This window comes from Elephantulus edwardii, unplaced genomic scaffold (assembly GCF_000299155.1).
Source record: "Elephantulus edwardii isolate Elephantulus edwardi_28Jun2011 unplaced genomic scaffold, EleEdw1.0 scaffold00110, whole genome shotgun sequence".
NCBI lineage: Eukaryota > Metazoa > Chordata > Mammalia > Macroscelidea > Macroscelididae > Elephantulus > Elephantulus edwardii.
The window spans coordinates 7,657,004-7,675,072 of NW_006399860.1; the positions used below are offsets into that span (position 1 = coordinate 7,657,004).

At 37.7% G+C, this 18,069-nt stretch overlaps 1 protein-coding gene across 2 annotated transcripts in view; it reads left to right on the plus strand.

Moving 5' to 3' along the window:
* The window catches only part of KCNT2 (potassium channel, subfamily T, member 2), a 734,552-nt gene that overhangs the window by 34,091 nt on the left and 682,392 nt on the right, over positions 1-18,069 (plus strand). The gene's annotated exons all lie outside the window — the stretch shown is intronic.

Below are 18,069 nucleotides of genomic sequence, written 5' to 3' on the forward strand. Positions count from 1 at the left end.
CCAAGCATGATGTCCCTCTCCAAGGACCTGTCCCTCCTTACAACATGTCCAAAGTATATTGGTCAAAGCCTTAGAATCCTTGCCTCCAAGGAGCACCCTGGTTTGGCCCTCTCTAGGATGAATAGATTGGTAGAATTTTTATTTTCACAATCTTGTAACTTCCTATCCAAAAAACGTTTTGTTTTTTCCATTTTCTTAAGTCTCTTACTGCTTGTAGTAGGGTTTTGTAAGTTTCCTTGTATAGGTCTTTGGTGCATTTAGTTGAATTTATTCATAAGTATTTCATCTTTTGGTTGGCCATTAAACAGACAAGATCTTCCCTTCTTCCTTTCTTGAAGTGTATCCTCAAGGAAGACCAGAGGATCTTATTGTTATGTTAATGGAGAGAGTGATCAAATTAGAGGGTGAGAACTGATTGCAAAGGTTTAGATTTGATGAGGAGGTAACACTTTCTGTAGTGTTTCCCTAGGTGTAGGGGATCCTAATCTACTGGATAATTGTCATTGTTATGTGTTCTCAATCACCTGGGGTTCATAGGTACATTGCACAACTCATGCATAATAGCTCTGGACTCTGTCCTATCCTGAGTCAATCTTCTCATCTCCAAGACCCTGCCCTCATAATCCCAGTTACCAAATCAATCCATCTTACCCAGGGTCTTTCTTTCCTGGGCTGTCTCTCCACCCTTCCAAGCATGATATCCTCCTCCAAGGACTAGGCCATCCTGGCAATGTTACTGAATGCAAGGGGTTCTTTCTGTAGTCAATCGCCAATAAGACAGATTGCAATATCCATAAGCACTTTATTACGTAGATCTGGGAGACAGCGAGTCACCTCCAAGACTGCCTTTCTGTCTGGGAGTGGTCATCAGGTTTTATAGGAGGGTTAGACTCACTTGACAATGCACTATTGTTAGTAAAAAAGAATAGTTCATATTAAGTACTAATAATTCAGGAAGGGCCCAGTCCTTTATCATCTAGATGAGCAGAATTCTAAACTTTTTAATACCACCCTATCGTTAATACCACCCTATCAGCAACATCTCCAACACATGTGAGACAGAACTTCAAAATCCTTGCCTCCAATGAGCAGCTTGATTTCACCTTCTCCAGGACAAATTTATTTGTTCTCTTAGCAGTCCATGATGTGTTCAATACTCTTCTCTGACACTATTACTCAAAGACCGTGATGATTCTTCTATCATCTTTAGTCATTGTCTAGCTCTATGATGCATAGCAAGTAATTGTGAAGTCCATGACCTGAATCAGATGCACCTTAGTCTGATACTGTGGTTTTTCAGCACTTTAGAGAGGTCTCTGACAGCATTTTTACTTAATGCAAGTCGTCTTTTGATTTCCTAACTACTTACTAGTACTATAACTGTTGATTGTAGAACTGAGCAAGCTGAAATTGTTAACAATCTCAATCTCTTCTCCATCTGTCATGGTGCTTCTAATTGGCCTAGTGATGAGAATCTTTGTTTTATTTTTGTTGAGCTTAAATCCATGTAGGCCTTGACCTTCTTTTTATTGTCCTCATGTGAAACCTATACTTGGACCAGGAAACAGTCCTTAAAACAGAGCAAGGAAACACTGCATCTTTCAAAATCAGGAAAGGAGTGCATCAGGGATTCATTCTATCTCCACACCCTTTCAATCTGTATACAGAACAGATCTTTCATGATATTGGACTCTCTGAGGATGAATGTGATATCAGTATTGGAAGAAGACTCTTCAACAACCTGTGCTATAGGGATGATACAAGGTTAGTTGTTGAAACTAAGAAGGACCTGAAGCGTTTGCTGAAGAAGGTCAAGGACTAGGATAATTAGTATCTTGGAAATGAAAAACATCTAGTGGTTTAGCAAAATCATTATCATTGGAAAACAGAGTTATTTAAGAGTGAATATGAGAAAAAAATAAGACTTGAATATAAAATGAAATAGAAATAGAAATGAAAGACTATCATATATAGGATCATATTATTCAGTTACCAAGACATTAAATTATTAGAAATCTATTTAGAAAATCTTGTCAAGGACGTTCTTCATTAGTGGTTTGTTGTTTTTTGTTTTTTGGGTTTTTTTTTAACTTCTGGTTATTCCAAAACCATTTTTTTCTTTTGATATTGTAGAGTTTTGGGTTTCTTTTTTCAAGAGGACTTTGAAGCTTCTTTCCTGTACTTATTTAACATATTTATGCTACATTGACATTTGCTTTTTTTAAACCTCTCTCCTGGTGGTAAGAAAGACTCTCTTATAGAAGAGATGTTAAGAGGTTTAAATTTGATAATGTGGAATTACTGGGCACTTTTGCCTTCTTATTAGTATATGTCACCGCACTCCAGAAAAGATTTATGTATCTTAAACTAAGTTCTTGTGTTTTGAACGGTTCAGTGGTCAAAATGGCTGCTACTACCCATGGGCTGTTGTACGTACATAGGGTCACTGTGAGTCACAAGCGACTCGACGGCACATAACAACAACAACAACCCATGGGCATAAACAGAGTTAAGCTAAGAGCCTTTGCTCAAATATTTTGGACCACTGGGGTGGGGAGGTGGAGAGAACCAATATTGGCAGAACAGAACTTTGTGGTTCTTTTTTTTTTGTTTTTTTTTTTTAGTTAAACCAATGTCTTTATTTAAGAGCAGAGAGAAAAGACAAACTGAAGCATTGTCCTTATTTAATAACAGAATAGTTTGATTGAGGGGACATTCACAAAGGTCACTAGAAAATTATAGCTTTACATTAATTGGTATCTTTGGGTAAGTACAAGGTCAGTGGATAGAGAGTATGGATTTGGAGAGGTGACCAATCGATTTGATTGTATTTACAAAGTGAATAGTTTAAATTTCAACTCAGATTTTACTTTTAGTGAATCAATATGAAACTGAAGAGGAAAAAACTAACTAGCCAAGCCTTGATTTGAGTTTAAGCTATTCAGAATGGAATTCTATGTCTAAGCTGTGATGTATCTGTAACTTTTTCTTCTTTTCACTCATTTGTAATTTAACTACTTGTCAAAGAGCCACTGTGGAGTTCTTAAATAGCCTCTATTTAATTCTTAGATATATTAGCCTAGATTGTGTCCACAGGATTTGCATTTCTTAAAATTTTTATTATTATTATCATTATTAATTTTAATAGACATTTACAGAGGTTTTGGATTTCCATTCATTCATTGCCACACTTTTCTCCCTGCCCACCCCTCCCCATCAGCTCGCTTCCCCCTCCGAAGAGAGAGAGAAAAAAAATTCCTTCATTAGTATACGATTCCCATGACCCCTCCCCCCGACCCCACACCCCGAGTACACTTCTCTATGCAACCTTAATTCTGGATTCCTGTGCTAACCACAATACTCAATCATATATCACTTCTAATCTAGAACAGAACTTTGTAACATGAGTGTAAAGCCATGATGGTCACGGCTGAGGTGCCTGGGAGCACATTTCAGAAACCAACCTGACTCTATTCTGCTACTAACCTGAATTATAGCCTTTTGTGTAGTCTGTTAATATTTCATGGGATTTAGAAGCCAGTAAACCAACAAGATTTGTGTTGAGATGAGCAGAAAGAGGTATGGGAGCATGGGGAATATATATGCAGGAATTGGTTTTGTGTTGCTGTTACTTTTGACAGGGGGGACAGTTTCCCTTTGGGAAGTCAGATATCACTGTCCCCACGAGGTCCTTGCTCTTCTTACAGTTCTTCAGAGGAAAGAGAAAAAAATCAGGGAGATATATGTATATCAATTGCTGTACCTCTCTCTCTGTCTATGTGTATCTGTCTCTATCTATCTATCTATCTATCTATCTATCTATCTATCTATCTATCATCTATCATCTATTTATCTATCTCTATCAATCATCTATTTATCTATCATCTTTATATCAATATATTAGAGGTGATAATGGCAAAACTTCTTTTCATATACTCTGGGCAGTTGTTAAGAGGAGCTAGTCTTTGGAAAAAGACATCATGGTTGGAAAGATAGAGGGTCAGCAGAAGAGAAGAGGACTCTCAATGAGATGGGTTACACAGTGATTGTAACAATGGGCTCAAATATATCTGGGATGATGATGATGGCACAGGTCAGGGCAAGGTTCAGATTAATTTGCTCATAGGGTCACTATGAGTGGTACTGGATACAAAGGAACATAACAAAACTTTATCTAAGTATCTGCCTTCTATCTATCAATGGAGAAAGACGTGGGCTTATTTCAAGGAAATTACTTACTTACTTGTGAAGCTTGCTAGTCCCAAGTCCACAGTCTGAGGGTCAGATGCTAGACTGGAGGCTTCTTCTTATTCACACAGCTTCGGGAACTGACAAGCTCAAGATCGGCAAGGCAAGCATCTGGCATCCTAGACTGATGAATCTAAGAGCAGGCTGGCAACTGCAGTCCAAGAACTAGAAGTCAGTTGGTGAGGAGCCAGATGTAGGATCTAGAACAATCCAAAACAGAGACCTTACTTTCTGGATCAATTTGCCAAGAAGAGATCCCCTTCCCCACCCTGCCCCCAGCCCATTTTGTGAGAGATTAATATATTTTGATCTAATTTAAATCATTATACTTGGAATACTTAACCAGCAACTGATTAATCCCTGATTAGCTGTTTAACCTGCTCCTATCACTTTATAAGCATGGCATTACTTGTGCTTTCTAATGTCATGTTGTGCTACTCTTCCTTGTCCACAACTGAATTTCTTCCTTGAATGTCATCAGTTCTTGACTGTGCATGACATACACACACTTAGAGTCTTGGGCTCTGAACTCTTTTTCTCTCCTTCATCACTCCTATCATCCTTCCTCTAAGTTGAAGCTTAAAGTAACTCATTAAGATGCCTTCCATGAACATATAGTTCTATGTAGCTGCTCTTTTCTCATCCATGGTATTCTGTTTGGTCTGCCTTTCTGTCTCACCCCCCTCCCGCTCCATCTCCCTTTCCGCTTCCCTTCCCCTCCCCCTCTTTCCTTCTCTCTCCTCTTCTCTCCTCCTATCTCCCTCTCTTTCTCTTTCCCATCTCTGTCCTCTCCCCTCTCCCTTCTCCCTTCTCTCCTTTCCACAAGTTCTATGGAAAACAGTGCTAGATCCAAGACAGAGATTAAAAACAAGAGTATCTAGTCTGGCAGTCAGAAGAATTAGACAGAAAATAGGTAAGTAGATTAACTATCATATTATTTCAAGTTTTTATTAGTGTGATTAATTAAGACTAATGGAACTTACCATTTATAATTCTGAATTCTATTTTTTTATAGGTTTACGGTTTATTCCCTTGTCATACTGTCAGCTTTAAGGTTATATCTATTTTAAGTGTCACTGTGCATCTACTACCTTGCACAATGCCTGGAATAAAATGACACTCCTTAAATGTTGTGCAATAACGTCCTAAAATACTTAAAATAACAAAACAAAAGTAAGCATGCTTTGCTGGATATTAATTTCTGTTCAGCACAGGCTGTGTTCCCAACGAAACTCCCTTTCAACTGAATGGATGCTCATAATAGTTTTATCATGGCGATTAATACTTTATATTAAATCTCATCAGTATAATAATAACCAAACGGCCTAGCCAGAGACTCATAGACAGTCAAATTTATCTAGTCTTAAACATTGTATAGTGTCTACAAAAAAGTTGGTGAGAAAAAAAATAGAAAATATACGACAAAATAAGGAAATTATAAGGAGATAATCAGGTAACGCATAGAGTTGGCTCACAATATGAATTTCCTGAGTCATTCTTTACTCACCAGAGATGGGCCTCAGGTGGCTAGAGCAAAAAAAGATATAATCAATTATTTAAGATGAAAAAAAAATACTTTTTCTTGGTGTTAAATTGAAAGGAAATTGTTCCTGTGGATCTTTGGTTAGTGTACAATGTTCTTATCTACTTTGCTCTCATAAAAGGATGACAAATTTTATAGGACTCCTTCTTATAACATTTCTTATTGCCAGATACTGATGCAACCAGAAAGCTTTCCCTTAAAGTAGATCTACAGCACACACATATACATTTCACTTATATTCTTATCTTCAGAATTGCTTTTCTAGCTACTGGCTTTGACTTTGTGCCACATGACTGGGCAGGACAAAGCAAATAATGTGACTGAGATAAAAAAAATACCTCTTAGGAGGAAACATACAAATAAGATGGGTAGAATACTAAATAATACTCATTTAACTAGACTTAACTGAGCAGGTTTAGGAACTGGAAACCATAAAGAGCAGAAACAGAGTGTATCACTTGTCCTTCTGAGTCAAAGATTTTTGCAAGAGACAGACAGAGACCACCGACAGATGCACTGGGAGAAGTGTTGGAGAAGCAGGAATTGACAGGAGACAGAATTGAACTGGTACTGCCTCATGGATCCAGAGATGAGATCTTTTACCCAGGATTACTGGAAGACTGGGAGAATATTGCATAATTTGTGGACTTAGAAAAGCTGTTTAACATATAAATATATTAAAAGTAGAATATTTCTACAACTTATCTATCATGAATTATTATCATTAGCCTCCAAATTTTGAAGTTACAAAGTTTATAATAGGTTTACCTCCCCACCCCCAAACTCCGTCTGTTCTTTCTTAGTAAGGCTTTATTCCACCTGTCTCCATAACTTTTCAATCTGTATGTGGAACAGATCATTAAGGAGGCTGAACTTTATGAAGGGGAGTGTGGCATCAAGATTGGAGGACAACTCATCAACAACCTGTGTTATATTATGCAGATGATACAATCTTGCTTGCCAAAACTGAGGAAGACCTGAAGCACTTGCTGCAGAAGGATGAGTTCCGTAGTCTTCAATATGGATTGAAGCTCAACTTCAAGAAAACCGAAATTCTTGCTACTAGGCCAATTGGTCGCACCATGATGGATGAAGAAGAGATTCAAGTTGTTAACAATTTCCACTTGCTTGGCTCTGCAATCAGCTCTTGGCACCAGCAAACAGAAAATTAAAGGACAAATTGCATTGGAGAAGTCTGCTGTCAGGCACTGACAATTAAGCAGTAACATTAGTTTAGAGATTAAGGTGTTCCTGATCCAGATCAAGGTCTTCACAATTACTGCTATGCAACAGAGAGCTGAATAATGACTAAAGATGACAGGAGAAGAATCAATGTCTTTGAGTTGTGGTGCTGGAGAAGAATCTTGAACATATTGTGGATTGCCAAAAGAATAAATAGGTCTGTTTTGGAGAGGGTGAAACCAAATTTCTCCTTAGAAGTGAGGTTTTTGAAGCTTCATCTTTGGGCATGTGATCAGGAGGGCCCAGTCTTTGAAGGACATCATGCTTAGATGGATGGGTGGACAGTGCAGGAGAGGAATATCCCAGATGAGATGGACTGACACAGTAATTGAGGCAATGGTGTTAGGTGTGCCGGAGTCAGTGAGACTGGCTTAAGATATGACAGAGTTCAGAGCTATTACATGTAAGTTTGTTATGTGTTTTGGACACCTTGATGGCATATAACAACAACATTTTCTCACCTAATCCATTATTTAAATCTGTTCTCTGAAACCCTCTAATAACTTTCTGTGGAGACTCAGTTCTCATTCAGTCTTTCAGTTTTTATCACCATCTTTTTAAAACCTAATTTGAACAAGTATTTAGCTTTAAAATCTGTTATGCTGCAAATGGTTATTATGTGAAATTTAAACGACTTGTCTCAGTGTTCAATATTCATTAATTAACTTGTCTTCTTATAATACTCGATGCCTTTTAATCGCTGTAGTTGTTCATAAAAATCTTTTACCCCTCACCACACATGCTGGTGTCAGCTTCAGTGCCTTTGCATCAAATGATGGTTTGAAACCATCTTATGTTTCCTATTGCCCATGTTATCATCTCCTGTATGATCTAGGTCAGGATACAACCTCTGTAATTCCTTGAGCTATTTAATATATTTTGTTGGTTATTGTATTATAATTACACAATTCCAGGTGTATATTAGAGGTATAGCACACAATCTTCTAGCGAAATGGCCATTTCTTGACTTCATTTGGGATCCTCCTACACATTATTTAACACAAGTGCTTTTCACAAAGCTTCCCCAATTTTTTATTCAATAAAATCTGGAAGAATTAAAAAAAATCTGGAAGAATTTAAAAAAAAGTCACACCTATGAATATTAAATGGCTATCACATATATACCTAATATATATTATATAACAGAAATGAGAGGTCACTGAGTTATTTTTTTACTGGTGGAAACAGAAGAGTTTTAAAAGTTATCATTAAAAAGCTCTTTCTAACCTGAGTATGATAGTTTAAATCATTTGACTTGAAAATGCCTTTCACACATCTAGTTTAATATTCACAAGGAGCTTTCCTTTTGAAATGGCAAAGCAGAAGGTGCCTTAGTCCATAATTCACACTGTGACAGTTGTAACAAATGACTGTTAAAATGAACTCAGAAATTTACACTGGGAGCTCCTCATTGAAAACCATTAGTTTCCTTGGCAGCCAGTGATGCCATGTCCGAGGAACTTGTGGAGATATTGTAAGTGATCAGATCATTCTCTGGTGCAGGTAGAAAATGGTAGTAATACTTACATGGTTTGGAAGAACAGAATGGAATTTTGTGGGTCAGAATTTTAGATTTTGTAAAGATAATTTCTTTTGGAAGAACCCTGGTATTGGGGAGTATGTTAGTGTGATTAAAGAATGAAAACAATTTTGAAGGATAATAACTCTATATAGCTGGAGTCAGAAAATCAAAAGTGCCAAACTCATTCAGCATTTCTTAAGCTGAAAGAACTAAAGAATAAATTCGAGCCACAAGTTACAATGCTTAAGGATGCTGTGGACAGAGTATTGAATGATTCAAGAAACATTAAAAGCAGATGGATACACGGACCTAGAACTAAAACCAAGGACTATACATTTATTAAAGAAAACTTGGAAGAACTCTAGAAGTCCTAATACACAACATAAACAGGCTTCTAAGCATCCTGAAAAAAATCTACAACTAGGAGAGGGTAAAATAGATGAATGGGACCTTCTAAGAATTAAATTCCTGTGCACATCTAAAAACTTCTCCAACAGAGTAAAAAGGAAGGCCACAGATTGGGAAAAATATTTGGTAATGACATGTCAGATAAGGAACTTATATCTAGATTTTATAAAATACTCGAGCATCACAACAAGATAAAGGTAAATAATCCAATTGAAAAAATGGGCACAGGATATGAACAGACAATTCACCAAAGAAGACATTCAGATGGCCAACAAATACATGAAGAAATGCTCAAAATCCCTAGCTTAGATTGATGCAAACCAAAACAACTATGAGATATCATCTCACCCCAGTAAGAATAGCAACATTTAACAGAACAGCAAATCACAAATGCTGGCGAGGTTGCAGAGAAACCGGAACCCTTATTCACCGTGGGTGGGAGTGTAAAATGGTGCAACCACTATAGAAGATAGTATGGCACTTTCTCAAAAAGTTGCGAATAGAAATACCATTTGACTCAGCAATTCCTCTACTGGGAATATACCCTAAAGAAACCAGAACTGCCACCCAGGCAGATATATGCACACCCATGTTTATTGTGGCTTTGTTCACAATAGCAAAGAGTTGGAAACAACCTAAGATCCCATCAACAAATGAACAGATAGAGAAACCCTGGTATATTCACACAATGGAATACTATGTTGCATTGAAAACGAGGAACTCATGCAATATTATTCAAAATGGGTGATCCTGGTGGACATTATGCTGAGTGAAATATCTCGGTCACAAAAGGACAAATACTGCATAGTGCCACTGTTGCAGAACATCGGGGTTGGGATGAGACTGAGAAAATTGGATAATTTATGTGTACTGCTTTGAAACAAATGAGGGAGAGAACAGTTTAAAATGATATATGATTGGGTATTATGATTATGACAAGAGTCCAGAATGAAGGTTGCTTAGTGGAGTGTATGGGTAGTGTGTATGTGGGGAGGATTGCATACCAATGAAGGAATATTACTTTTCAAAGAGAAGAGCGAACAGTGAGGGTAAGGGGAAGGGTGGGCAGGGAGAAAAATGCAACAATGAATGAAATCCAAAATCTCTGTAAATGTTCATTAAAATTAATAAAGTTTAAAGAAAAGCAGAAGGAAGGCGTATACAGAGTCAGTGTATCACAAAGAATTGGCTGACACAGAAGAATCTCAAGAAACCACATATGAACATGGGGCAATGGTGATGAAGGAGGAAGTGCAGGCTGCTCTGAAGGAATTGAAAGGATACCAATTGACATTTTTTAGTAAACAGATGCTGCCCTGCATGTGCTCACCAAGACATGTCAAGTTGTCTGGAGGACAACTACTTGGCCAACTGACTGGAAGAGATCCGTATTTATTCCCCTTCCAGAAAAAGATGACCAAGTAGTGTGGAAGTTATCAAATAACATCACGAATATTACACACTAGCAAAATGCTGCTCAAGATTATCCAGAAAAGACTTAAACATTGACAGAGAACTACCAGAGATACAAACTGTTTAGAAGAGGTCATGGAACTAGGGATACTATTGCCAATGTCAGAATGATCTTGGCATAAAACAAGAGTACCAGAAGAATGTCTATCTGTGTTAAATTGACAAAAGGCAAAGGCATTTGACTGTGTGGATCACAATAAATTGTGACTAACCTTGAGGAAAATGAGAATCTCAGAGCATTTGATTGTGCTTATATGAAACCTTTACTTGGTCCTGAAAGTAGTTCTCAGAACAGAGCTGCGAAACACTATATGGTTCAAAGGAAAGGAGTGCATCAGGGATGCACGTACATTTTCAATCTGTGTGCAGAACAGATCATTCAGGAGGCAGGGCTTTATGAGGAGTAGTGTTGCATCAGGATTGGAGGAACACTCTTTACAACCTGCGATATGCAGATGACATAATGTTGCTTGCTGAAACTGAAGAAGACCTGAAGCACTTGCTGCAAATGGTCAAGGACTGTAGTCTTCAATATGGATTAAAGCTCAACATCAAGAAGACAAAGATTTTCACCACTGGGCCAATTGGAAGCACCATATTAGATGGAGAAGAGATTAAGGTTGTTAGTAATTACAGCTTGCTTGGATCCACAATCAACACCAGCAGTCAGAAAATCAAAAGACAAATTGCATCGAGAAAATCTGCTGTCATGGACCTCTCCAGAGTGCTGTAGAGCAACGATATCAGTCTAGATACAAAGGTGCACCTAATCCAGGCTATAGTCTTCTCAATTACTTGTGATGCTTCAGAGAGTTACACAATGACTAAGGATGACAGAAGAAGAATAGATGCCTTTGAGTTGAGAGAGGAGAGGAGTCTTGAACATACCGTGGACTACCAAGGTAGCAAATGGATCTGTCTTGAAGAGGGTGAAACCAAGTCTTTCTTTGGCGGCTAGGATTTTGAAGCTCTTCCTCCCATACTTTGGGCACTTGACCAGGAGAAGGACATTATGGTTAGAAGGGTGGAAGGACAGGGCAGGAGAGGAAGATCCCGGGTGAGATTGATTGATACAGTAACTGGGACAATGGAGGTTGATGTGTCCGAAGTAGTGAGACTGGCTCAGGTCAGGGAAGAGTTCAGAGCTGCTGTACGTAGGGTCACTATACATAGCAGGTGACTTAACAATACATAACAACAATAACATAGTATGACAGGATTGGAAGCAGGAGTAGCATCCACTTCCCAAATAACATGCCTATGGAAACTCGATGAACTTTGATAAATATCAATAGTTGTAGAGGGCCTTCAGGCCTTTTATTCATAAGGTCGCTATGAGTCATGCTTGACTTAAAGGCAGTCAACAACAACAAATACACACACACACACACAGACATCAGTAACAGCTATCTAAATATACTCTTTAGAGTTTTAATGGAAGAAGTCATGTTTCTAGAAGATGTATGTCCTCAATGTCATTCTCTGTACCATGTTAGAGTCTTCCCACTTTGTTTTTGCCACTTGAAGTGACTACTTGTGAAATCATCTTCCCTTTTCTTTCAGTACTAGAATAGAAACTTATAATACATCTTTACACCTGCAACTTCACTGCCAGATAGCAGGTAGGAGATAAACAAATTTTCATCATTGATGTAAATAGATAATAATATGTATGCCTAAAAAAGACAAATATAACTATTAATCTAAGTGTTTTGTGTATTAATTTTACCTCTCCTGCAACAAATTTGGAGTAATGTCTCATTTTAGCAGACCCTTATATAGAAATGAATATCTTTCTGCATCCCAGAGTTTATTCTAATTAAACTTATTTGTCTTGTCTTCTGTATGAGAGTCATTGAAAGGTGTGACTTCAGGGAGCTTTGATGGCCTAATGGCAAGAAGCTGTGCTACAATCCTGAAGGTGCTCGGTTCGAATCCACCAGATGCTCCACTAGAGAAAGAGGGACAATCTCCTCTTACACCAGTCGGATCTGATTCGACGGTACATGTACACAAAATGAATAATAAAATAAAAATAATTAAAAATAATTTAAAAAGAAAGATGTGACTTCAGAAATGTAGTCCTTGAGCGGATTTTGTACGACAAATAATAAACAGACAACAATAACTATTAACTAGAATGCAGTACCTGAACATTCTCATGGGAGTATTGTAGAAAGCTTCTTGGAAAGCACTCTATAATAAAAGTGTATTTCATGAGTTAGAATTAAAATGTCAAAAATGGAGTAAAAATAGTGAGTACAAAGGCACAGAGTTTTTCTTCACACAAGGCGTATTCTAGGAAAAAATGAACTGGAGAGACTAGATGGAAACAGCATATAAATATATGTGGATCAGTAAATGAGCCATATTGGTGCCTTTGGGGAAGCTTGTGGAGACATTATATCATCAATCAAAGAAGACGTTATACCGTCAGTTAAAGAGTCTTTTTAACTGTATACATATTTTCATTTTTATTTTAGAAGTTTTGTTAATTCTAATTGGTTGATCACAATTTTTCATCAGATCTGTTTGAAATTTTTCTGTCTTTCAACCAACCCATTCTTTATTCTTCTCTCCCTCCTTTCACATTTGTGCCCCACTCCAAGATTGAGGCTATCTCTGTGTAAACCAGTTCATGAATTTTTTTAAAAAATCCATCACTCATGCATATTTTGTTCCATATTCTTAGTTACAATACCCACATTGTCCGATAATCCTTTTATTCCGTGTTGTCCTTCTTTCCACTTATTTTTATAAAGGATATTTTTTACTTTTTGTGTGTAGGCTTTAGGAACTTGGTGAAAAATTTTTAATACGTGTGTGACACAAAAAGAATTGTGTCTTTAATAGAATTTTTATTTCAGAACTATGTGGAACAGTATGGAAGAAATATAATGGGAAGACTGACTAAGATACTTTAGTGGGCTAAAATACATAAGACAATGATCGTAAATGTTAAATGTAGGGAAAATCCAGTGAAATAAGAAAGTGTAGTCAATGAAACTTGAGAATTAGTTGGGATAAAGACTGTTGACACTATGAAATGGGAGAGAATATAAGAAGAGGAATTGCTAGTGGCAGAGGCCTTGTACAAATTAGTGTTTGTCATGATCTTTCAAAGTAATTTGATATTATTAACTTGATTATAAAATTTTGAAAGGCAACATTTTCAATAGTATCTAACTGATACACCTCACAAAGCAACAAAGAAAGCGGCTATTTAGTGTAATCTTTTTCATTACTGATTGAATATAATTCTGTTCAGAAACCATCAGTGGAGGATTGACTATGAGTCAAGATCTGAAAACAATCGTTAAGATATTTCTGTTTCCACTGCACACACAAAGAGAAGAAAAGCAATGATATCACATAATATTAGAAAGAGAAAAAGAAAATATAGTAGTTTGGAGATAACAAAGAGGAAATAATGATGTGTCATAACAGTCATAAATAGTCATGTGTCATAAAATTTAATTTAGCTAGCTATTTCTGACTCATACTTTATGAACAATATGGTGCCTTGTATTAGAATACATCATTGTGGCTATTTTGCCAATCCATTTCAATGAGTTTGTACCTCATCCTCCCTTTTGTCTACCACACCAAATATGATGTTCAAGCTCTCCTGATGACTTTACTAGTATTTGAGATACTCTTCTAGCATAACAGAAACACAAACTACTACAGAACAAACGAACTGACTTATATATTGTAGATAGATATTACACAGGCAGGAAAAACTACTGTATTGAATTTCAGCCCATATAAAAATGACTGGTTTTGTAGTCCTCAGAACTTGAATGGAAAGGTTAAGTAATCCTATACTCATAATAGAAAATGAACTAAGAAGAAAATGTCTGACATCAGTGGCAAACCCCCCACCCCCCACAAAACCAAACCAACAGAAAAAAAAAACAACTCTCTTGTTTGACATTCTTTAAGCTGCTGGTGATAGAAAATCCAGCTCAGATTGCTTGAATAGTAATAAATCTGGAAACTGATATACAAGACAACTTGAAATAGAGTAGTTTGAGAGTAGCCTCAAGAATGTTGAGTACAGATACATTTCATTTCCCCAAGAAATGCTTTTATTTCTTATCCTCTGGGGCCAGTTTCTGTTGACCTCAGAGTAGCTGGTTTACTTGTAGGTATCACACACAATGATAAATTCCAGAGTTGAGAAGACAGAGTTGCCAGACAGATTGATAGATTTCCTGACAGATTTCCCCTGATATCCTATTGACTAGATCATTCTGCCATATAGACCTACCATGCCCACACCAAATTGTGGAAAAGAGAATGAAGCCACTAGGAATGTCATAGAACTGTTACATTCTATGCTTCCCTGGGCCCTAGGATAGCCTCAGTGCCCTGAGGAACTGAAATGCTTGGAGCAGGGTTGTGTATGGAACTCTGTAGAAGATGGAGGTCAGAGGTGGAGCAAAGGTATGATGTACATGACATATTATGAAGTCACAAAACCCAAATCCACTGCCTTCAAGTCAAGTCCAATTATTGGTGAACCTCCAAGCATTTCCAGGGCTATAAATCTACACTGGAGGGGACTGCCATTGTTTTTACTATGGAGCAGCTGGCAGATTTGAGGAGCAACCATTTGGTTAGCAGTCCAGCACTAAAGGGCTCCTTTTATGAAGTCTCAAACTCAGAATGTTCACATTCATTGTTGTTGAGTCACAGTGAACTCATAGCTGATGCTTCAGCTGGTTTTTAGAGGCTGTAAATTCCAGGGCAGAAAATTGCCCACCTTTCTCCCTCAGAGCTGCTAATGGAGTTGAGCATCCAGAGACGCATCATTATGAGTTAGCAGAGCAATTCCCTACTGACTAGCCACCAGAGCTCCCAAACTCAACTCATTGTCACCGAGTCAGAACTAAGTCACAGCTGACCCTCAAGTGGGTTTTCAGAGGTTGTGAATCAAAGAAGATTGGCCATTTTTTTCCCCCAAGAAGAAAGAGGCTAGTAGATTCGAATCACCTGCCCTTGGCATGGCAGGGAAATTTTTTGTCCACTAACCATCAGAGCACCCTATAGTGAATTTGCTGCTGTTTGTAGATGCCAATGAGTTAACAATAACTTATATCAACCCTTTGAACAACAGTTCCAAATTAAGCCCTATCCTATCTTGTGCCATCTTCATTTCTGATATACTTCAGACATTGTTACAGTCTCCATGTCAATTCATCTTGTTGAAGGTCTTCCTCTCTTATTTACCCTCTACTTTTCCCAGCAGATGTCCTTTTCCAAGGGCCTGCTCTCTTAATAATATGTCTAGAATATATGAGATGATCCTTAACAATATTTGCCTCCAAGGAACACCCTGGTTGCACTTTGTGCAAGACATATTTGTTCTTTTGTCAGTCAAAGGAATATTTATACTCTTCTCCAACACTATAACTCAAAGGCATCAATTCGTCTATCATCTTTAGTTATTTTCCAACTTTCTGATGTATAACAAGTAATTGAAAAGATCATGTCATGGATTAAATGTCTTTAAACTGGAATTGTTACTCCTTAACACTTGAAGAGGTCCTTGACAGCAGATTTACCCAAAGGAGGATGTCTTTTGATTTCTTGCCTCTTGGTGCCAAGGGTGTGGATTTTGAGTGGATCCAAGCAAGATGAAGTTGTTGACAACTTCAATCTTTATCTATCATGGTGTTGCCTTTTTGCCCCAGTGGTGAAGACTTTTGTTTTCATGATGTTGAGATGCAGTCTATATTGTTGAGGTTATAGTCTTTGCTCTTTCACAGCAAGTATTTTAAGTCTTCTTTGCTTTTACCAAACAAGGCTGTGTCATCTGCATAGCGTAGGTTGTTAATGAGTCTTTCTATAATCCTGATGCCACCTTCTTCATAAAGCCCAGCCTCTCAGATGATTTTGTTGACATACAAATTGAGTAGAAACAGAGACTGATATAGCTCTAGCACATACCTTGCTCTGTTCAGATGACAGCTTCTTGGTCTAAGTATAGTTTCAGACGTGCAAAATCAAGTATTCTGGGAGTCTCATTCTTCTCAGAATTAACCAGAATTTATTATAATCTACACAGTCAAATGCCTTTGCAAAGTCAATAAAACCCAAATATACACTCTTCTGGTATTCTCTGGTTTCAGCCAAGACCCACCTGTCATCAGCAGTGATATCCTTATTGCCATGCCCTCTTCTAAATCCAACTTTAATTTTTGGCAGTTCTCTGTTGATGCACTGTTCCATGCAGTTTTGGATAATCATTAACAAGATTTTACTTGCATGTGAAATTAGTGACATTATTTGATAATATCTATATTCTGTTGAATCACATTTTTGGGGAATAGGAAAAAAATGAAGATATTTCCTTGTCAGATGGACATATAGCTGTTTGCCAAATTTGATGGCAGAGACTGGTAAACACATCCTAGGCTATATCTGTCTGCTGAAACATGTCAGTTGATATCCTATCAAATCTTGCATCCTTATTTTTTGCCAGTCTTGAGTTCATTTTGAACTTTCCCCTTAGTTATCATTAGTTCTTAGCATAGGTTATGTCCTGAAATGGTTTTGTGTTAACCAATTCTTTTTGGTATAATGCCTCTATGTATTCCTTCTGTCTTCTTGTTATACTTCATGAATTGTTCAAGATTTTGACCCATAATTTTACTTCTAAGTTGTTTCTATTGTGTACTCTTGATTTAGAACCAATCAAGGGGTTTTCAGAGACAGTTAATCACATGTAAGGGGATTGCCCATCCTTCTCTTGTGGAGCACCTGGTGGATTTGAACCACCTGCCTTAGGATTGCAGTGCAGCTTCTTGCCACTAGGTCACCAGAGCTTCCTATAGTTCCAAGTTTAATTCTTTAATATTTTGATTGAATTCCTCTTCAATTCTGATAGCAGAGAGGAAAGTACAATATCAGCCAAGTGTTCCAGTTCCTTTCTTGGCCAACAGAGTGTGCACATTCTGAAATTCCCATATGGAGATTATAATGGAATAAACATAACTAGGGCTTGTAACTGTTAGTTGTTGTTAGGTGCCACTGATGTGAGTACAACTCATTGCGACCTTATGAACAAAAGACCAGAACCCTGTCCTATCCTGCATCATACTCACACTTGCTGACACACAAGAACCCATTGCAGCAGCCACCGGCGTCAGTCCACCTGGTTGAAGGTCTTCTTCTCCTTTGCCACCCCTCCACGCTTCCTAGTATCATGTCCCTCTCCAAGGAATAGCCCCTCCTAGCAAAATGCCAAAAATATGTGAGGTGAAGGCCCAAAATACTTGCCTCGAAAGAGCACTTCGGCTTCACCTCTCTATGACATTTCTGTTTGTTATTTTGGCTGTTCATAGGATATTCAGTGCTCTTTAACAACACAGCTGAAAGGCCTCAATTATTCTTCTGTCATCTTTATTCATTGTCTAGCTGCCAGATGCATAACAAGTGATTGGAATGACTATGGCCTGATTCAGGTACACCTTAGTCCTCAAACTGACCTCATTACTGACCTCAATAATTTGGAGAGGTCTCTAACTGCAGAATTTCTCAGTGCAATGTGTTTCCTTATTTTCTGACTGCTGGTACCAAGGGTGGATCCAAGTGGATCCAAGTAAGATGAAGCTGTTAACAGTTT